We start from the raw sequence: 23,585 nt of genomic DNA on the forward strand, positions 1-23,585 counted from the left end.
GAACACATGTAACCGGGCCAGTCCTCACGGGAAGATACAACAGAAGGAGGTACTAAGGAGGGACTAGTAAGCCTATTAATGAATCAAAAGCAACCATTTAGAAAGGACAGTAATAGGAGCTAATTGAAAAGATGGGCGGAAAATAGGCGGAGTTTCAAGTCCATACCTGAATACAGCAGGTTTTGAAGAGATAGAACAAGCGCTGCCTTGACGAGATCGAAAACAAGCATTTGCAATGCAATAGGTCTCGCATTTGTGAGAGTTTAAGCTATTGGCATTGTAAATGACAATGCCTTTTATTTATTGGTTTGATAATTAACACATAAAAAGGCATTGTCATTTACAATGCCAATAGCTCAAACTCTTGTAAATGTGAGACATATTTAATTTAAAAAAAGCGTCTGCCATTGTGTTGGGCTGCTTGGAAAGTGAAAGCGTGTACAGTGCGCTGAATGTTGCAGGAAAGCATGTTGTGCCTGCAGTAGGAGAAACTCATTTAAGAAAATAGTGCTTACACAGCATGTCTTATTTAGTCTTTAACAGAAGTAAAAGGGCCAGTCCTCAAGGGAGGTTACAAATGAAGACAAGGCAGCACTATGGTGGGACTGACAAGCCTATTAACGAATCAGAAGCCAGCATTTACAAAGTACAATGCCTAGCCAATGAAAAATATTGGGAGTGGGTGGAGCTTCAAGTCCATACTCAAATACAGCATGCCTCGCAGAGAAGCACATGCGCGGGACAGGCTCGCCCTAAAAAGGTTGCTGTGGCTGGTGTTGATGTCCTGGGATGTTTTCACACCCTTTAATGAATGTTGGCAGTTCAAAGCCTCAGAAAGAGATGGAAAACCACTATTTACAGTGGTTTTCAACTAGTTTTCCCTGCCACCCTGTGATATCAGCTCCTGATCTGGTGATGGAAGCCAATATCATGTGTCATACGGTGGCATCATGTGAGTTGCCAGGTATGGAGATGCAGATGGACAATTTCACAAAGATAGGAGGGAGAAAAAGAATAACCGTCTAAAAGGCATGGACTGCAGAAAGCGGGGCGAAGGAGTGAACGGGAGTGTCAGATGCACTCCACAGTCCAGTCTCGAGCCCGTCGTAGTATTTAATTCCACCGTGCCATGTTTACAGAATTGAAAAACGTTTCATTCTAATTATTTACAACTAATTAATATTTGTTTATTTATCGAACTTAGTTGGCGAAGACAATAGATCTGTCTTGTTATAGGTATTTTTGTCGGTTGCTGTGTAACATACTTTGATACATTAGCAAAACTATAAGAGGGTCATCGAAATATTTATCAGTGGGGCAGGCTCTGAAGCGAACAATTTTATTTTACAGCTCTTTATTACTACTCCTTATGCGGGATTTTCGGCTACGAGCCTTTGGTCACGCCCCTTTTAAAAGACACCCTTCCCAAATCTTTTTAGGTCTCGGCTAGCGTGGCTGCGCACATGCGCAGCTCACTCGGCGAGATTTAATGAGTTTGAGGAGTTTCAGTAAAGGGCTTTAAGACCCGCCCCTCTTTTCCATTGGCCGGCGTCACCGTTTATGCTAAACGGTGGCCAGCCATTGGAAAAGAGCTGTGTGTGTTACCTCCCTTTGGCTTTTTCTGCCGTCCCACTTGGACGGGCTTGCCTGCTTCGAGTTCGTCGTAAAGGATTTCTTATCTTTATGGGGCCATGTGTTCAAAACACATGGCCCCATAAAGACAAGAGATCCCCATGCTCCAGACGAAAGTGAAAGTGGACCGTGCTTGTTGACATACTTTACAACCATAGCATAGGAAGTAGATGTAACATTAAAGCCAGAGTTGTGTAGTTGGGGAAGCAGGTCACTCTCGACTTCATATCAACAACATCTGAGGCTCAAAATACAGTGGTTCTGAAAAAAATCGTGACCATGAGTCATGTAAAACAGCAACAAAAAATAGATGTGGTAATTTTATGTAAGAGAATGCGGCAATACTGAACGATTTACCTTGCACGTAGTTTATGTTTTGAAAAGGCATACTTAAGCAAATGTCTGTACTGTGTTAAAGTTAACCGGACTCTAGTAGATTGGCTAACCATTGAGTTCAGAATGTGGGAAAACGTGGACGCTCTATGCTTGTTAGTCGGACAAGGTCCCTCTCAAATATGGCCGCCATGTAAAGGAGGCTTCCTTAGTCCTCTCTCCATTATGAACATCCCGCCCTCGCTCTGCGTCCTTGACAGCAGCAACGATTGTCCAACACTGGTGGTTGTTGCTGTGGCGTTTGCAGGTGAGTGAAGAGGGTTGTAGGTTTATATCAAGCAGGGGATGCATGCAGGGTCGGCCTGCTATTCATTTGAGATCGTGTTGTTGACAGAGTGGTTCTGTTTGTGTCCAAAGAGCTGCTCAGCTCCTCTTTGGCAGCTGAATGCAAGAGACTACTGTTTTACACTCTTTCTTTGAGGGTTAATAACAATAAAATTTTTGAAGACCCCATACCTCCCCCGTTTAATATGAGAAGAGAACTCCACTGCTAGTTAACCCCACCCACGTTATGGACAGCCGAGGATGTGGGTTTACTTCACTCCAGAAGTTAAAGCGCTGCAAGCAAATGTGTTTATGTGTTTTTATACCGCGCAATCTTTACCCGAAGGTGTCAGAGCGCTTTACAATAGAATATTACATAAGGACTTCAGAGTGCATGAATTACATACAAAACGAGTTAGTTGTGTGCAGATAAAACTCATTGTTATCCTCTAGCGTCCGTTTCTAGTCCCAAAAACCTTACATGAGAAGTGTGCACATGCATATTGAGAACCAAGGTCTGATATTATATTTACATATATAGATATATCCCAAATGTACTTTGCAGCAACTCTGAGAGGGGGAGGTCACTGCTTATTGTACACAGCTAATTCTCTGTTACAATGGATAGAGCTCTGCAGTTTCAAGCTCCTGTGCGTGAATGGGTAAGGAAGCCAGTTTTTAGGTCTCACCTGACAGCGCACATGCACTGATGCTGCAAGGGATATTGCTTACTGTAAAGGGCTAGGAGCCCGCCCATTGCTTACCATTTGTTGCCTTTCTTTGTCAGCCTTATTTGCTGATTCCTAATTGCTCAGTGCGGGTCTGGCATCACTTCCTATTCCCTGTGTGGAGCGCGGACCAAGCACAGATTGATTCATTTTAATTAGTGTCCGACCACTGCTTGTATTTGGATTCAGACACTATTTCCCACCTGGTTAGACCTGTCAGCCCTTTGGGTGGTCCCTCCTCATCATTATTTATTTTGTCCCACTTTTGCCTCAAACCCTGTTAGTATTTTTCCTTTTTGGGAACCACCAGACTTTTTAGTATTGATGCAGATTCAGGGAGCCATTTTATCTACCCCTGGAACTTCTGTCTGAGGGCCTGGAGCACAAAATGGTGGCCACCCATTGTCACCTGTGACATCACTGGAACCTACTAGAACCTTCTGCAACATTCTGGAACCCTGTGACAGTTGGAGGCGGTTTAGAATGTTGGGAAGCTAAGCCAGAGTTGACAGTTGGAGCTGGCAGTTGGCACCTGACTGGTGAAGAGAGAGCAGCAGAAACCTGAAGGAGGAAGGAGTGAGGCAGCAGGGGTGGAAACTTGTGCCTGGAGTGGGGTCCATAAACCCACCCTTGATACTAGTCCCTACTGACTGAGCCCAGCCTGGAGCCCTGTGTGGGAGAAAGCAAGAAAAACCATCTTAAGGACCTGGACAGCAGGAACAGGCCTTAAAAGTAAAGAACAGCAAGTTCCTGACCTGGTTACTGGTAACAACCTGAAGTCCGACGTCGAGAAGCCTGGAGACCTGGGGCCGGAGGTGAAGAAGCGGCGCTGACTGGAAAGCAGACGTCGTACCCGGAGCCACCAGAGGTCGAGAGAGGGCGCCGACGGAGGTCGTGGAAAGTACCAGAGGTCGTGGAGGAAGACACCTGAGGTCGAGTGTGCGGCGTCGACGGGGGAGTGAAGTCCGCCCTCCGGATTCGCCGGAGACCGAGGTGAAGCGTGCCGGAGGTCGGGAGTGGAGATCGCACTCCGGAGTCACCGGAACCTGAAGAGAATCGTGCCGGAGGTCGGGAGTGGAGGTCGCACTCCGGAGTCGCCGGAACCTGAGGAAAGGAGCACCGGAGGTCGGGAGTGGAGATCGCTCTCCGGAGCCGTCGGAAGTCGACATCGAGCCAAGACTGCCCGACATCATCGAACCGGAGGTCGACATCGAGCCGAGGCCGCCGACATCGAACCGGAGCCGCCCGAAGTCGACACCGAGCCAAGACTGCCCAACGTCATCGAACCGGAGATCGACATCGAGCCGAGGCCGCCGACATCGAACCGGAGCCGCCTATCGACGTCGTCAAGAACTGACATCGCGCCGAGGCCGCCGACATCGAACCGGAACCGCCTCACGGCGTCGACACGACTCCAGCGGCGTCGGAGCTTCATAAAAAGGGCAGTAAGTGGAATAGAGGGCGCCTAAGGCCCTGTGGAGCCCTGAGAGACTATCCTAGGGGCTAGAGAGGTGCTGGAACCAGCTTGATTGTGCCAGGGGTGAGCTGAGACTCATACAGAGGGGTTGTGTAGTGTGGGAGAGCCAGATCTCTAGATTCTCCCTTGATCTACCTCAGTTTAGGCCTCAGCCTTGTCCAAGCCAGGGAGTATACCCCTCAGGCCATCCAAATCTCTACAAGCTGGGATTGGGTCAAATCATCCCATAATACCTCAGGAATGTGAACTGATTTTCAAGTGTCACTGTTGGCTTTTATTATTTATTGAGAGCACTGTATTTATTGTATTTATCCTATTTATTGCCTCACAGTATTTATTGTTTCACAGTATTTATTGTCGCACAATATTTATGGTCTCGCAGTATTTATTGCCTCATAATATTTAATTGCCTGTTAGGTAATGCACTTATATTTATGCCTTGATTATTTATGATCTACCTTATTTATTGAATCGTTGAAGTATTATTCATTTGACGTACCCTTCTGTGATTGTATTATTATTTATTTAATCAGCAACTAAGAGAAAAAAAGATAAAGAGATATATTTTCAGTATAATTTTTAAGGTGTAGTGTCGTTTTGGGAACGGATGCACGCATGGTTATTGTGTGGGTATGGCGTATGCTTAACACGGTGCCTTCCTTACCGCTCGAGCCAAGCTACCACAGCGTGTCTGGGAGAACACCACCACCCTTCCGGTGTGGGAGTGGGTTTTTCTAACACCACCCAACCATTGTCCATGTTTCTTTATCGCTTCCACTCCCACCCTACGTGGCCTGTGCCATCCACATATCCTTCTTTAAGAAGAAGAAAAAATCTGAAGGCGTCCTAGCGCTTTTTCTTTTACTCTTCCTCCAGTTGTGCGTTCAGTCCCAGCCTCCCTCCTGTATTGTCCACCCCCATCTGCCATAAGAAAACAAGCATTGAAAATGCAATAGGTCTCACCTTTGATTAAGTTAAAGCCATTTGCTTTGCTAATGGTATTATGCAGCACAGCAAATGGCTTTACCTTAATAAAAGGTGAGATCTATTGCCTTTTTAATGCTTGTTTCATCCCGTTAAACAGTGTAATGACTGTGCTCCGCCCCCGCAAACATGCCAGCAAAAAGGCAATTTGTCACCCTCTAGTATGCGAGTACCGCTCCCGGCTGCACCCCAAACCCGTGCGTGCTTTCCAGAGCACAAAATACACAAGTGTCACTCGCTGCAGCGATTCAGGATGAAAGGGAGACCTAAGCTGGGCCGAGGGACTCGCAGGGAAAACTGATGTAGGCGGGCCGGGGAAGAAAATGCAACCACGTGTACACTTCACAGGGTGCAAGCCAAGCCGGGTGGTTCAAGGCGGTGAACGGCACCAACTGAGATGCTTCAGGAAAGGAGTCGTTCAGACACTAAAGCAGCGTTTTGGGATAGAGGTGGGGATCATTTTACTTACCGGCACCAGGCCGTTCGCATTGGTCGCCAGGGTCAGGCCTCCATTACACCCTGGCGCGGGCACAGTGGATAAGGTATAAATTCAACGAAGTCCTTTATCGATAAGCCACAAACCCGCCCACTGAAGGAAGGAGAAAACCTAAAATTCAAAACAAGCCCAATTCACATTGAAAAGAAGCCCGGAACAAGCCTGGGCCTACCAAAAGTAGCCCAAAATACCAGCCCCAATCTATCTGAAAACAAGGGTTGGATGTGCTAAAAATGACCAAATAACCTACATGTTTCTATTAACGATGTAAAACAATTATTTGCGACTATAAATAGACCTTAATTTTTCTAAGATGATAGATTAGTAATTCAACCTGTCCATTGCCACACCGACCAGTAAGATTGTGTGGTATTTTTATGGCAAAACATAGCAGAAAATCTGGAGTACCATTAAAATCTGGTATTTTTCCCGATTAAATGTAAAGTCCATCAAAGTAATATTAGAGCTGTTTACACTATTCCTAAATGTTCTGCAAAGCAAACAGAGGTAGAATTGATGGGTCAAGAATACAAAGGGTTTCGCACCAATAAGAGTAGCAGCTCCTGGCCCTTCAAGAACCCCAAAATGCAAACAAATGTGCCGTGTCGCCCCTGCATTGCACTAGTGCATACATACCAACATCTGGAAAGCAGGCGGAGTAGAATTTTAAAAGATTAAATAATCCAGAGAATGTATCTTCTCCATTGACCTGTATTGCAGTAAGGACAATTTCATGATGGAGAACGTTTTTTGCCTTTCAGAATCGGGAGCCTTCCGCCCGAATCAGATCTGTTGGCATATATGCGAGTGTCTTGAAAGCCAAATGCTTTCTCCTGTTTAAATAGTGTAGGGTCGCCCAATGACATGAGATCCCAAATAAATAGGCAGCCGGAAGGCCAGCTTCAGTGCAGGCCACATACAGATAACTATGTATGCTGTTTTGTGCTCCAACATGCGCAACACAGAGCTTGAGCTACAAATTTGCAACGAGGAAGGCAAGTTCTTCCTCTCAGGATTTGCCACAGTTAGCTAGCAGCTCATGTGAGCGATACGTTTTCTATAGCGGCCCTAGCCAATGCCTGCACAGTTAACAGTTTGTTTAAACACAAAAGGTGGCAATGACATGGATGATAACGAGTTGGAAGAAAATAGATTTGTACATGTAGCTTACACCATGGGAAGAGGAGGAAACAATAGTCGACCGCACCCCAAGTGCCAGGTTCACCGAGGAGATCAATAAGTTCTTGTCCATATTTGATACAGGCTCTCTATCAAAATTATTGCAAAGGCTCAATTTGACCTTTTGGCTTCTAAACCAATACTCAAACCAATCTGGCTCTTGATGGTGTCTCCATGTCGTCCAAAGTATGTCTCACCCATGATTGTGACAGAACTTTACTCACCTGCTAAACAGCAGAACAGTAGCAGCTCATACAGTTCGCATATAGTGTCCACATCAATAATGTTGCTCTCCTCCAGAGCACAGTGCAGAAGTCTTTTTGAGAGCATTGACTATTTAAACGACAAAATGATTAGGCTGTACATTGACAATGAAGTTCAGCAGGTGGCCCTTCCTCACTGATAGGTGGCCTTCCACTTCAGACCAAAAGGTGGAAGCCAAACTTAAAACTGGCAGGGATCATTGAACTGGTGTAAGAGTCCACCCTTAAGTTTCTCCAATAGTGGTCACATGCAAATCTCAAAAAACAGATATGTGCGTACATGCATCTTTCAAGTATTGCCTTCAAACTCAAACATCATTTGACACTGACTGGATAATTTATTAAGGTGAATTGCTTCAAACCATTGTCGAAAGTTTATCGGACTGCCAGATACTAACATTTGATACTGAATCCCCTTTTAGGCATGTAACTACAGTGTCAACTCACCTTAGGCTTCGATGCTACAAGCATCTGAGGTTTGGAATGTAGTGCAACAGAGGACTTCCAGAATGCAATCAGGGAAGTTTTGACTGGATTGATGGATGTTTTTTTTTTTTTATGGCACTCTGACAAACACCACAACCATAGAGGAGGGCCACATTTGCTTAAGGGGCGTTTTTGAAAGACTGCAAAGCTGTGGTCTTAACCTGGACAAAAAAAGAAATGTGAATTCTTACAGGCAAGACACCACTATTTTGTTGCAGGGTTTCCACCAAAGAGGTTGCACCAGACCCAGCCAAAATGACAGACATGAAAACGACACCAGCCTCGAAGTCATTTTTAAAAGTCAGAAGAGTTTTTTGGCATGGTGAAAAATTGCTGCATGTTCATAAAGAAGTTCTTGTCACTTAGTGAACCCTTAAGAGAACTCACAAAATAAGCTTGCATATGGCACTGGGGTGAGGATCAAGCAAAAACAATTTTAGCCAGAAAAGAAAAGTTATCGAAAGAGACTACTTTGAAATATTTTGGCTGTGAAAAAGAAACCGAACTGTCAGTGGATGTTGGTCTTATGGGATTGGAAGCAAGCCCATCATAGAAATAGGCAGGTGGCAAATTGCCCGTGGCGTTCATAAGCCAAGCGTAAGCTCACATAACAAAAGAGGCTACAGTCATCCATTGGGGCTGTTGTCATTTCCATCTGTGCCTTTAGGGCCAACCTTTCAGAGTAATCGCAAATCACAAGCCCCTGATTCCGTTCAAGGGATCATCCTGTAAGCCTCCACCTCGGATAGAGAAGTGGATGCTCTCACTTCAGGAATACTCCTTCGAGGTACACCATCAGTCAACATCATTGGCCATTATAAACCGGAAGGAGATTGAAGCAACAAAAACTGAACAGTACAATAAGTTTTCCTGGTTAAAACAACAAGACCAAAACCTTTGTCTCTAGAAAACATTCAAGCGACCGCTCTTCTGGAGAAAGTTCTGCAATTTGCCATACAAGTGGTGCAACTAAATAACTGAAAGCTACTTTTAGGGAACATATCTAGCCACACTTCTAACGTTCAACTAACTCTTAAATCACCACAGCATGTGCAGCATGATTTAACTGTAACCCAAAAAGGGTGCCCAATAACAGGAAACAACTGGTCATTCCCAGAGTTCCACATCAGTAAGTAGTTCAGGTGGCCTGTGTGGGGGTTCAAAGGAGTAGTGAGACTGAAGATTTACCTGCACGAGAAATTCTGGTCTCCAGGCTTAGGCAAAATAGTCAAAGTATGAATGGAATAATGTCTTCACTGCCAAGCCGCTAGACCTCATGATTCTCTAGGTTTCATCATAATGCAACCTATTCCACCTCACCCATAGGTACGTGCCAATGCTATTTTCAGAGCCCTTCCTGATGGATGCCATAGGGTACTTGTTGTTGACTACTATTATAAGTATCTGGACATCGAAATAATGAACTCCACACTACCAATTGTGACGTAATCCTAAGAATGGAATAAAATCATGGTTCATCATTGAATTTTCAAAGAACTCCAAACTAATAATTGGCATCTGTTCCAAAGTATGGATATCCGAATATTTGCCATTGATGGAGGTCAAGCACTTAAAAAACCTTCCTGATGGCTTCAAGACAAGAGTGAGGACAAACGCTTTATGAAAACCATTGGATTAAACATATTGCACTAGCTGCTGGTCACAACGTTGAATGGGCCCAGAGCGAATGAATGTCTCATGCTACTGTGAAATGAGCACCCACTCATCTGTGTCAGGGAAGATTACTTCTGGATGTGATCCCTAACAATTCTTCTTGGTCTCCGCAATCTCTGGATGATGAGGGGACCCTCATAGAAAGCAATTGAGAAATACAGTACTAAGTGATGTTTAAGGCTGTCAAAAATTGTGCAATGTGGTGCTACTTAAAGATTGATGCTCAGGCAGCAAGTTCCGATTAACATTTGAGATTTTTCTGTGGACAGTAGTCAGCGTGAAGGGAACATGAAAAAGGCAGTGAGACTGACATGCAATGTGTTATGCTTCTGAAAATTAAAATTACATTCAGTTTTTGATTTAGATGATGGGTCAGTTTTGAATAACTCACTCCAATTTTTAGTGACCTGAATGGCAACTACAACAACCCAGAATGTGGTTGGAGTTTTTCTGATATTGTGCAAGAGTTCTTACGTACATGCAGGCTGAGGGAAAAGAGACTCAAGTTTGAGTAATGTTTAAGCAGACACGTACGAGATGGCGGTGAATGGGAGGTCAAGTTATCCAAGGTACCACCTGGGAGACAAGCCTCAGCCATCACACTGATTTTTTTTTTTTTTTAAACAGATTTTATTGATTTTCCCAATGATACAATCAAACAAATCTCAGAAAATATTAGGATTGCACTTTAGCCCCTCTATGCATAAGGAAGCAGGTAACCACAATAACCAATGTTTCCAACTGCACTAGTCCAGCATTCTTGCTTGTGCAATGGGAAAATATTATTTGTCCTAGTCCTGGGCTTTCTACTAGACCTCTGCTCCTTTTTGAATGCCAACGTAATATACTATGTATGAATCTCCTCGGGGCTCTTTGTCTAGTACACTGCGTCCCGCACATCTCCATCCCACCCCAAAACTCCCACCCCCAGGTATGTCGCTTATGGTCAAGTCAACTACATATGGTCGGAGGACGACCTCATGTCACAAGGTACGTACCACTCCATCTAGCATGTACCGTTGGTAGTTCAGTATGGGGTGCATGAAATAATAGTCAGGCCTCCTGTGGGACCAGCAGTCAGGGACGCCAGAAGTGCCAGGTGATCAGTCGCCCGGATTAGGGCCCTCTTCATTGTGGCTTTCCTCCCTATCTTCAGCTGGTTGTCGCATTAGTTCCACTAATGCCACCCATGCCCTTGCAGCTTCCAGCGTCTTCTCATTCCCTGTCCTTTGGGCCATTTGCAGTCGGAATGTCCCCTCGCACTCAGCCCACTTCAGAAATTCCCTCGTCCATCTTGACACGCTAGGGCCACTTCTCGCCTTCCAATGGCTAGTGATCTCTTTTAGCCAACACCAACCCCAAATCTATGAACTTGCTAGTGACCTTGTTCCTGGCTGTGTGAGGAAACCAGTGTAGCAGAAAACACCCTGGGGTCAGCACCACTTCCCTCTCCATTGTAGCCACCAACACTGCAGTGACCTCCCTGCAAAATTCTTTTAAGATTGAACAATCCCAAAACATATGTAAAAACCCCGCACCCTCCATGCTACATCGCGGGCAGGCGGCCGAGACACCAAAAAACTCGTGAATCTAACTCGGGGTAAGGTGTGCCCGGTGCAAAACATAGAAGTGGAGCAGCTGAAATCATGCATTCCTGGAGCTCTTCCAGGCCCTTTCCACGAGCTCCCCCCATGGTTTCTCATCTATAGTCTCACCCAGATCCCCCTCCCACCTGATGCGCAAGGCAGTCAGAGGTCGACACATTACCTGCATCAGGCTTCTATATAGGCAAGTAACTGTCTTAAAAGTTCCAGCATCTATCACTATGTATTGACAAACCGTGGATGTCGGAGGTTCTGCAATCCCCTCCTGCCAGTACTTTCGGATTGCTGCTGTCAAGGCGGCATGTAGAAGAAAATCTCCTCTTGGGAGGTCATATCGCTCCTAGAGATCATTGAAGGGGAGCAAAGTATTCTCCTCATACAAGTCTCCTATAGTAGAAAATCCTGTCTCTCTCCATGCCTGCAACCTATGCCAATTCCCACCGTGGGGCAATGTCTCACATACGGCCAGTGGGATGTCTGGTGCATAGGGGCGTTGTATTTGCGCGCGTCTAAGGGACCTATTCCAGCACTTGCGCACCGTACTCAGGTCAAAGGGGGCCGAACGATCTCTCATGGGAAGTCAAAGCAGCACCCGAGACAGGAGCTGCAAACTCGGATCACTGCCTCCATGGTCTTCCACGTTCTGGAGATGCCCCGCCATCCATTTCGTGAACCACTGCAACTGCGCTGCATAATATAGGCCTGAAAGTCTGGCACTGCAAACCCCCCCTCCGCTCTAGGCCTCATCATGGTAGTGAGCGCCACCCTTAGTCTTCCAGACCCCCACAGGAAACCTGTGACCATTGTGTTGAGCTGGGCAAATAGTCTAGGTGGTATCCAGAGTTGAAGCAACCCAAAGTAATACAGGAGCCGAGGTAGTGTCACGATCTTTAATAGTGCAACCCTACCCGCAACAGACAGTGGGATGGTCCCCCAGAACTCGAAGTTACCTTTGGTGTTTCGCAACGCTCGGCCTACATTGCCCTCCAGCAGATCCCCGTGGGCCTGATATATTTGAGTGCCTAAATAAGGCAAGCATCTATCATCCCATGTCACACCTTCCGTCTCCGGTGGCCCAACCCTGTTAGATTGTCTCGGCAAGAGGCATGACTTGGCTAGTTCACCTTAAGCCCTGCTACTCTCCCCAGGACACGAGCTCTTTGGCTTCTCGAAGAGCCTCCCCTGAATTGGCTAGAAACATCAGTAAATCGTCTGCACACAATGCCATATATGGAAGCTGACCCGTCACTTCCAACCCCTGATAATAGGACCTGATATAGCGTGTGCGGCCAAGGGCTCCATTGCCAGGGCAAACAAAGGCGACAGCGGGCAGCCCTGTCGCATACGCCAGTCCACCATACAGGCCTCCGAGATCAGCCCTCCTGTCCTTACCCTAGCAGTAGAATTTATACAATAGAGCCGTTCATTCCACAAAGCGTTCTCCCGGCCCAAACGCCCTCAGAACCCTGAAAAGATATGGCCACTCGAGGCTATCAAAAGCTTTCTCAATGTCAACTGCCAGGATACACGCCTCCTCCTTCCGATGTGTGTCCGCTTCTAAAACTCACAATAATCTGCGTATGTTCATCGCCATATTCCTGGCTGAGATAAATCCCCCCTGATCGGGGTGTATTAGCGACGACATATGCAAAAACAGGCGGGTAGCCAGTACAGGACTTACTATTTTATAATCCAAATTGAACATAGCGAGCGGGTGATAAGCAGTGAGATCCCAAGCTGGGTTTAAGAAGGGGAATGATTACCGCCTCTCTCATTGTAGCAGGCAGACAGCCTTCCTGTTTCGCCCTGTTATACAACACCACTAGCTGGGGAGCCAAACTATCTACATATGTCAGGTAAAACTCTATTGGTAACCCATCTGTCCCCAGTGTTTTATTCCTAGCCATATGTTTAATGGCACTCCACACTTCCCCAATCTCGACCTCCCTGCCCACAGCCTCTGCTGCCAGTGCATCTACACTTAGAAGCTGAACAGCCCCCATGAACTCCACCACCTCCTCTTCTCCCGGAGCTAGCCTACTATGATATAAGGCAGTGTAGTATGTTAAAACTGGGCGTTAATATGTTTTTGGCGATAATAAACCTAATCTCCCCCACCCCCCTCCCCTCGAAGCTCAAGTATCGCCACCCCCCTACGTGCTGGGTTATCTAACCAAGCTAACAGCACCCCAGATTTAACTCTTTCAGTGTGAGTTCCGGCAAAGTATGCCTTGTAGTCAAAGCAACGCAGTCGTTCTACTTGTGTTGCGATCACTTCTCAAGCCGCGTGAAGGTCTGCCTGCTTATCCATTTTGTTGGGCCTATCTTTTCCCACCTCACGGAGATGATGTTCCGCTCTTTGCACATCTTGTAAAAGGACCTTCCGAAGCCCCACCACTTCCCCAATGCAGCACCCCCTAATAGACTAAAAGCATCCCGCTCAATGAATGGGCTTCTCGCCGTACTGCCATTGGTTAAATTATAATCCTCAATAGCGGAACCCACTGTGGCTCGAAACACCTGATCTTCCAATGCTTCCTGTCGTAAGCGCCAAACGGGTATTTTAGGACTAACACAAATCCAGTCTAATGTCACTAGCAGCGGGTTATGATCAGAAGTTGTTCTGGCCAGGTATTCACTCATCTTAATCCCTCCCATGCACATCCAGAGAGCACAAGATCGCATCCAACCTAACGTGCAGTTCATGTAATGCGGAAAAGAAAGAATAATCCCTTTTCCCTGGATGTTGGGCCCTCCAAGTGTCAGTCAACCCCCACCTTTGCTGCCAATTATGTCTGGCCTCTGCAATTCTGTGTATGGGAGCATCTGAGAGTGGTGGATGAGAGCAGTCCAGGCTGACGTCAGTAACACAATTAAAGTCACCCCCTAGCAGTACCGATTCTGTTAACACGGAAGCTAGCATCCTTGAGAGCCGAGCTAGAAATGTGGGTTGCTCTATGTTAGGGGCATATACACTCCCAATCGTTATGTCCCGTCCATCTAATTGCCCTGAAATCACTACAAACCTCCCCCTGGGTCTATTTTTCAGGTACATTGGAAAGGGACTCCTGCCCGCACCCAGACAAGAGTTCCCCTGGCGAAGGCCGAATAAGTAGTATAAAACACCTGCCCTCTCCACCTTCGCTGTAATGCAGCACCTTTGTTCTGCGATAAGTGAGTCTCCTTCAAAAGGGTTATCTGCACCCCTCTCCTGACCAGGTACGCATGAATTTTATGGCGGTGCAAAATGGTGTGCATCCTCCTAACGCTCCAAGATACACATTTAAAGCCTACAGCGGATCCCATTGTGACGATCGTGTCATATCCCTAACTGCTTCCCCTAAAGCAACATGCCTGGCCCCATACAAAATCCCCTGAACAGTAAGAACCCCCCCAACTCCCCATCCCAGGACAGGTACAAACAAACAAGTGCCCATCCAAACAGGAACGTGCCAAAAAAAAGTCACTCAAAGTGGTGGGGTGTGAAGCTGACCCTACTGGACCCAGATCTCCTCCGGGCTATACCCCCCAACATCTTGACTTGGCTGCAGAACTCAATGACCATATCAGTATCTTCAGTTGGCCGCTATGATGCCTGAATCGCAGCATAAGCCGAACCTTGCTACAGTAGGACCCTCTGATGTGCAACCTGGGGTGCAGCTGTCAGGCTGTTTCATCAGCTGTTTGGGGAGTGACAACCGGGAGATCGGTTTCAGAATCTTCGTTAGCGCTGCCTGGTTGTGAGCTTTCTGATCTGTCCATGTTGGGGCCACTTTTGGTCGATCCCGGACTAGCGCCTCCATTGTTAAGCACTGCAATCACCTGCAGGGCCTTGTGCCGCTTCAGTTGTCATTCTTAAGGAGAAGGAGCTCTCACAGGCTGCTGAGTTTTGGCCGGAGTCCGCTGGGTCAAGTCCGGTGATGGAGTGAGAGTCTCCCTGTGTTTACGGGCCTCTAACCACTCTCATACCTCATGTGGGGTAGTGGTAAGTGCCTCTTTGACTTGACTACCCGGGGGAACGCCAGAAACAGCATGGCTTATGGGATTTGCAATTGTCGCAGTTTCCGCTTGAAGGCCATAAATGAAGCACCTTGACGCTGCACTTCTCTGGTGAAATCCAGGAATATCATCACTATTATTCCCAATCTGTAGGTCCTGTTTCTTTCGAGCTTGTTGCAGAATTTAGTCACAATCCAGATAGTGAAGAAGTCGCACCACCAGCAGTCGAGGAGGGGCTCCAGGTTTGGGCGGCCTGGTCGGGACTGTGTGTGCACGTTCAAGTGCATAAAAGGGGGAAAGGCCCTTTGGGGCCACCTCTGCCTTAAGCCAGTCTTCCAGGTATCGCACCGCATTGTCCCCTTCTTGCCGTTCCGGGACTCCCACAATGCGTAAATTATTTCTGCGGGACGAGCCTTCACTGTCCTCCGCTCTCGCTTCTAGCACCTTGGCCTCCACGATTCTCAAGGACCTTTGTAATGTGGAAATTGCGTCTGAGACCTCCACATAAGTTTTTTCGTTTAGTTCCACTTTCTCCTTAAGCTTGCGGTGGTCCTCTTTCAGCAGGTTGGACTCTGTCCCTATTGATTCTATCTTTGCTTCCAGAACTTCCCGTGAGGAGGTGATGGCCTGCATAATGTCCGCTAGGGTGGGCCCCTCGGGGGCGGTGCTTTTCCTCATCCATGCTGTCTTGTCTTAGTCAGTTTGATGACCTGTGGCCTCCACGTTGAGGACAGCATATCCCTTCTTTCTGGGCACTTTTCCCATTGTTAGAGTCCCGTACGCGCCCAGTAGTCTACTCCGGGTGGTGCCACCAGTGAGCACAGATCACTTGCAACGTTATCAGCGCAGGAGTAGGACAGGTCCTAGGGCCCAGTGGCAGGCATAAGTATTTCTCACCTTCAGGGCTCCTTCTAGTGTACTCGGCCCTCTCGAGTCTCACTCCTCCAAGAGGGTCCCCAGGTAGAGCTCAGAATCTCAGTGCCTGCCGCCTCTTCAGCCCCTCAGTGCTTGCAAGGTGCATCCAGTGAGTATCCCAGGAGCACTCCGTCCTGGCACAGCAGCCTCCGTAGCGCCGCGTCTCCAGGTCTGTGGTCGTCCTGGGACAATGATAAGGCTTCGCCTCAAGCGCCTTAAAGCAGCGATGGAGCTTAGCAGTAGAATGACTTGCGCCAGCTAGGCCACCTTATGAGCTCCAGTGAATCACCATGGTGCAGTCGTGTACTGTAAGGGTAGCGCTCCGCTGAGTCCTCCCTTGGATTATCCCACCAGACTTCTGTCCTCCACAGGCCGCCTGGGCACTGCACAAGGAGGCGACAGCCTCTTCTCAGCCCCTGCAGTTGACGCCAGGTTCTCTCCAGGGACAAAGCCCGGCAGTGCGGTCACAGTGCTGGCGCCTCACCTCTCAGTGCTGCAGCTCAGCGTATGAGCCTTAGTCTCAGGTGCTCTCGGTGTTCCAGATATGTCGACCTCTTTGCTTCCCAGTGTTCTCTGCCTTCGCTCCTCCAGTCTGCAGCTTGCCTTTGCTGCCGTCAGGGCCAGTCTCCGCAGCTCACCACCATCTTGCGTCGTAGGAGCAGAGCCACCAGGATTGGGAGTCCGCACCGCTCGGATCTGACCCCGGGGCCGCCGCTCCAATTGCTCTTCTGCATGGAGCTCTACGCTGCACTCCCGTATGTCTGGTCTCGCCCGGGGTGCAGTCAGCGCACACAGCCGACCTCCTTCGCTGTCAGATGCTACCCCTCGAGTCCGCGGTCGCCATCTTGGGGTTCTGCATGAGCCGCACAGTCGGGGGGATATAACGGCGATTTCAAGGCCGTGGAGCCACCAAAAATTGCCGCTTGCAGCCCGGTTTCATCTCCCGCCGTTCCACCACCTGGATAGAGGTACAGAGCCTCGGTCTATATTCAGGATCACTGTCGTGGGGGGAAGCCACGGACGGAGTTCCAGAGTTTGCTTCCCCTCACATCAGCTCCTAGCCCTCAGCCATCTCACTGATATAAAGTCATTTTCTAGTTATAGTCTATTGTATATTTTGCGTTTGTTAAAACATTTGGGGGGCAATGCAGTGTCACGCTTGCAAGGCAGTGTTGTCTTGAATGGCAAATGTTTTCTCCCCTTTAAATAGTGTGATGGTCTCTCCCAATGACGCAAGGTCCCAAATAAACAGGCCCGATGACCAATTTGGGAGCAAGCCACATACATGAGTGCTGTTTTGTTTTCCTCCAGGCGCACCACTCAGGTCCTGCAGTGCAAAACAGGCCAACACAATAAACTGGTCTATATTTTTGTGTGAGAAAGGTAGCAATCCTCTCCTGTACTGTAGTTCAGGACAAGTACCAGAATGCAAAGGAAAAACCCGGAAGCAAGCACCTACTTATACATTAAGCAACGAAGCCTCTGCGCTGTGTGTAATTTGAGCATACATGCAAACAGTCTCATTCTAGGTGAAAGACCCATTTATTTTCGTTTTATTAAGCTAAATACTATATTAGCTACCTTTTTGCCAATTAAAACTTTGCCAATTGCAATATAAGTAAATGGGGAAATTAAATTACACCAATTAATTTATTCGAAATCTCCCACGTTGGTGTTTCACAGTGTTGCCAAAAATGCTTGAGTGAAACATCATGGCAGTGGGACCTCAGTGGTAGCAGGGAGCTTTCAGGTGGCACAGGTCAGTCTTCAACAGAGCTATGCAGCATCTGGCCATGCAGTGTGTCGCTTGAAGGGCTGCAGCGGCCCTCTTCCAGACAGCTCGCAGTAAATCCCTGCTCATCATGCAGCTCAGTCCGGTGAGTACTTTGCGCTACTTCTTGAGCACGATGACAACACGCCTACAGGTGATTGTTCTTTGGCGAGGTCGTCGGCAGGCAATATTTTGTCCATGCAGTGTCTGAGTCATTGACCTTGATGCATCCCAGGGGCACCTTCCAGATCACTCAGTCTTCAGGACTCGTTCTGACCCAACGGCACACTTTGGTAGTGTAGCGATGATGCAGTCCACTTGTGGGGCACAGGGGCCACTGCTTAGCCCAGCTTCAGTCAGGCCTACCACTCTGGCACACAGCTTCAGATGCTTTGGTAGATACAATGGTGAACAATAAGGATCACAGTGCCCAGTTCTGCAGTACCCAGATTAAGTGCAGCTGCTTAGCAAGTCACTGTTGAGCGGCCCCTACGCTATGGTCAATTACTGCAGTCCCATCCCCAATCAGCTCCTACTGCAGGGTTGGCACTTCCCTCCATCACAGACAAGATGTCATGGCATCCAGGGCAGTCCAATAATTCCTCTTTTAGATTGGACTGTAGGCAATTTTCTCTCACCTCTGTGGTGTTGGCTGTCAGTGTGACACCGATTGTTGGCTGCCTGCTGAGTAGTCTCAGCATACTCTGCAGTATACCCCCACGTAGGTAGAAGAAACCACAACAATGAACAGCAATAGGTCTTGAACTCCCATCTTTATATTGATTCAGTGGATGTGTAGTGTTAAAATCTAGGCCCTTTTACACACTTTCTTCCCAGAGAGAATAGATCATTCTAGAAGAGTGAGCGGTGAAAGGAATCAAATCACTGGTTATTATTTCAGTACAGTGCAACCAATGTGGTTACACATTAATCCACTCGACTTTGATCGGAGTTTAGTGAGTTTAAATTTAAGTTCAGAAACCGGTCAATGTAGATCATTTTCAATAAAATCATATAAAAGTACAGAAAGATCAGAGTAAGTCCAAATCTCCTTACGAGATGTACCCTATATAGTACAAAGCAAATAAACGCTCAGAAAAAAAAGAAAAAGAAAAAATGAAGGTTAAATTGAATTAGATGATTCTCTTTAATGAGCATGAGTTACCTAACTTTCTCTACACTACCTTAATAAGGACAACCCTAAACTAAAAGTATTTGAGTAAGGACATAATCAAATAAGGAAAAAGAAAGGTGTTATCCATCAGAGTCTTCAGTAGAAACACTCTGAAGATGGGTCAAGTACCTTAAAGCCATGCAAGCAATAGCAAACGTCTGCTCCCTAAGAAAACCCAAGATGGAATCTCTCCCTAACCAAAACAGCACATAATATCTGCAGTCGACTCATGTGGCTCCTCCTTGGGAAATTTCAATAGCTCTCGTACAACTGAATACTTCAGTACCTTTTCTCAGTCAGATAGCACCTCATCTCTTTTCGTCCTTGGCCATCCCTTTCCAATGAACTCACTTCCTCGCATGTTGCTGCGATTTCTTTCTCATGCTTTGCTATCTTAACAAAAAACTCATTTATTCTAAATAATGAGGCTTATCCACACCTGCAATAGAAACAACTCGGCAGCATACATTCCATGCTTGAAGGTTAAACGCAAATTTCAAATCATAATGTGAGCAGCAACTAAACAAATTTCTTGAGGCCTAGTTTTGCTAAGTTAACATGTGCACAGAGTTACAGAAGATGTGTGCACCTTTCTACACACGAAACAAATGCAACTGCTTAAAGTTCAAATAAATACGAGGAAATCCAGATGTTTCAGTATATACGTATTTGCACATAATAAATTCAAATCATATGTATAAACTTTAAACATTAGCTGTATACATCCTAATTAAAAATCTCACAATACAACATTTTAGGTGATTATTCCCCTGTCAAGTTAATACATAAATTGTCACCCATTAATAATCAGTCTAAATACATATATTTCAAACAAAACATCCTTTAGTATGAAACTGCTCCACTCCTTTTAGTACATTAGTTACGACAGACTATATGTGAGTGCTAACTATGCACAAGTATGATGTACGCCCACATTATCTCCAAATGGGATATAGATTCCACTTCTTCAGTCCCTCCTCTGATGGCGCATCAACCCATCACAAATCTTTTCTCTTATCTCCTGATATCAAATTAACCAAGTTAAACCTAATTGCTGTTCTCTTGAACTCCAACCTTTTTATTACATTATGCTACTCATCCTGTTTACTCAAGTCTCAAATCCTTTCCCCTTCTTTAAATTCCTTTCTGCTCCCTGTACTTAAGATACACTTTCACTCCCACAATAAAGAACACTGCACAAAGAGCCATAATCAGCAGTGGTCTCAAAACAGAACCCACTATACCACTCCCCACATCTGCAAACCATCTTCGTAAAGAACTAAATCCATGTCCAACTTTGTCCCAAACACCTTCTTCTGCCAATCCACTCACTTCATTATGCAAATCCGTAATATTCCTTATACATTTTTGCAAGTCCATACTCTTATCAGGGACATAAGTACAGCACTTATGGACCTTGAACATCTGGCAAACTCGGCCCTCGTTTGCGGACAATATGTCTAATGCAGCAAACACAAGGAGATGTTGGACGGAGTGCTGAATATTGCAAACACTCACCCCCCAGTCACAGATCTGGGTTGAATCCATCTTTGTTCTTTAGCTCACTTTGCCACCCCAGATCAGACATAGCTATATGCAAATCAGTCTTGACCCTGTGCCTCATGTTAACAGTCCAGACCGAACTGCCAAGCCATGTCTTCCCTGGACTGGAAACAAGCATCCTGGGACCGGTTTCGGGCTAAAAGCGCTCATCAGCCAGGCTGAAAGCCCGAAACCAGTCCGAGGATGCTTGTTTCCAGTCCAGGGAATGACCTGGCCTGGCAGTTCGGGCTGGACTGTTCCCATTGGGCGCAGGGTCAAGACTGATTTGCATATGGCTGGGTCCAAACTGGAATTGCATGGTGAGCAAAAAAAACGATGGATTTAGGCCCAGATCTCTGTACTGGGGTGAATGACATTGTTCTTTTTGCAGTTGTCACCCAGAGTGGGACGGGTATACCCAGATGTGGGTCCCGTGCTCTCCATGCCACTGGAGTCAAGCTATCCTGGCTGATGAGGGCTGAAAGCCGAAAACTGTCCTAGGATGCTTGTTTCCAGTCCAGGGAGGACCTGGCCTGGCAGTTCAGGTTGGATTGTGCCCATTGGGCTCAGGGTCAAGACTTATTTGCATATGGCTGGGTCCAAACTAGAATGGCATGGTGAGCAAAAAAACAATGGCTTTAGGCCCAAATCTCTGTACTGGGGTGAATGTATGACATTGTTCTGCATTCTGTCCATCAATTGTTCTTTTTGCAAAATGTCTAATGCAAGCCTGTTTTGCAAAACCAAAGCTCTAATAGTAATCATCTCAGTTTTTACGAGCAAGAATGACCCAGCAATATTAGTAGACCGCCTATCAACTAAAGTAGAACGCGTTCCAATCTTGATTTTATGCAATATCATCCCTACACTTGATATGATAGTTCCATAGATATTTCCTACTATCGCTCCAGCAGAAGCCCCTAATTTAGGTCTGGACCTTTCCTCCCATATAGGGTGATCAACATTTTCAACATGATAAATCTTATGGAAACCTACCCCCACATAACACGTGCCATACAATTTACTCGGCAGCTTAATAGGCATTCTTTCCACAGACAAAATAAACTCCTGGAACCACAGGGTCTGTGCCACCCAAAAATAACTTTCAAGACACCTTGATCTCAAAGGTATGACACATTCACTTTCTCCTCCAGAAATAATGTCTGCTTTTCCTACTATGTATGCACAATTTCCCTTGGTGTTGCAAATCTAATGTTAAAGCTCCGGTTATTCCTGCTGTCTGGGGCTCCACTCCTTGTGACCAATGAACAATCTTTATTCCTATAGCTGCCTTTGCCTCTAATGTTCTATATCTACTTATTCCAGAAATGTCTTAGATCAGTAAGAATGCAGGTTAAATTATATATGTGTGCATTAGCTGTATCTAGTTTTAGTTGGTGCAAAACAGCTGCATGTTTGTTCAAGTTTTTAAACATCGGAACTTCTGAAAAAACATCATAATTTGAATAATACTGAAAATTTTCCTGGCCATAGAACATGCTCAGCAGCAGACTACATGTGATGCCATATGTCAATTGTAGGTGATGGTAGGTAATGCCGTCAGACACTGAAAGCAATTGCATGCAAACAATCTCTAGCTTCCACAGTTTGTATGTACTCAAAGCCAATTAGCGTATGTATTTATTTTATTTATTAAGTTTTATATAGCGCAAATATGACCCACGAGGGTATCGGAGCGCTTTTCTGACAAATCAGAATGTAAATTGCGCCTCTCTAGTAAATATAATTCTCTATCTTATTTCTGTTTGGGTTTCTGTATGGCTATATTTTTCTGTTTCAGCCTTATTTGGACACAAGCTCAAACCCACAATTAACACTATTAAGCCTATCACTAATATAAGTGCGTTACCTATCATGTATCTACGTCTAAGACTATTATTCAATTCCATACTATTTAGACTCAGACCAAGTGGGTAGAGAAACAGCATAAACAGAATGTCCTGTATCCACCTGTGCAAACGGTCTTTAATTTTGTGAAAAAGTCCTTCCATTTCCATTTTATTCACACTATGTACAATCTTTGTGAGGCTTCTCCAACCCTACTCTGTTTGCTTCTAAGTGTAATCCCTACTGTTATTCTTCTTCCACTCGGACCTAGGTATTCTTCTTTAAACAACAATACAAAGTTCATTTAACAGCTCTGATAATATGGGGACCAAGTTCATCAATGAGAATCTCTAGTAAAATTTCTCTTAGTTCAGCAATTTGCTCAAGAAACTCTTGTTAATTTAAATGAGGAAATTTGGTTTAATTCAATATCAGGATCCTAAAACCACTCAGTCATGTTGGGTACGGAAGGGCAAATGTAAGAAGAATGCTCAGACTGTTCTCCAGAAGATTTTTAGCAGGACTTCTATCAATCCAGAACTGCCATTCCTTCCTCTCATTGTCATTAGTAATGAGGTAGGTCCACCCAGGAGAAGAGTACCGCCGGTAAGGCATCAACAACCTTTTAGGTTTCCAAAAACTCGAGCTTTCACACTAGTCTTCACTCCACTCCACTCCCGCAAGAGGCTTCAGATTTTGGTGCAAGGGCCCTTTCAGAAGACATCTTTCATTTTCTCCTCTCTTTAGTCTTTGACCAGCTTTCTTCCACCACTCGTGATTTCACAGGACTAATTCTATCATTGGGGTGAGTATCTGCTTCAATCACCAACACTGCATCAGCTTCATCAAAGTGAGATTTAGCTTCAGATCAGTCTTGACCCCCCTCAAATCAATCAAGTACTGTCTCAGGTTCTGTCCAGCTTTTCATCCATAGTAGACATCTCATATGGGAGAGGTGCTGCTTCTTCTACAAGGGGACATGAGACTTTAGGACTGTGGGAGGCATGCACCCAGTTTGGAAGACCACCACACTTTACAGCTGTCGTAGTGACCAAAATCACCTAGTACGGGCCACACCAATGAGGCTCATGGCAACTCCTCCTCACATGCTTCTTTACCACGACCTAGTCTCCTGGACTAAGGTTGTGGCAGTGCT

General features: G+C 46.1%; 1 protein-coding gene across 2 annotated transcripts in view; it reads right to left on the reverse strand.

Moving 5' to 3' along the window:
* The window catches only part of PAN2 (poly(A) specific ribonuclease subunit PAN2), a 1,342,435-nt gene that overhangs the window by 837,351 nt on the left and 481,499 nt on the right, over nucleotides 1–23,585 (reverse strand). The window contains exon 1 of one of the 2 annotated variants that reach the window (XM_085600271.1): nucleotides 5,948–6,098. The exons of the other annotated variant lie outside the window; for it this stretch is intronic. The gene's annotated coding sequence lies outside the window, so the exon portion shown is untranslated. Of the gene's footprint in view, nucleotides 1–5,947; nucleotides 6,099–23,585 lie in introns of those variants that run through there. 2 annotated transcript variants of the gene reach the window in all.

This window comes from Triturus cristatus, chromosome 4_2 (genome assembly GCF_964204655.1).
Source record: "Triturus cristatus chromosome 4_2, aTriCri1.1, whole genome shotgun sequence".
NCBI lineage: Eukaryota > Metazoa > Chordata > Amphibia > Caudata > Salamandridae > Triturus > Triturus cristatus.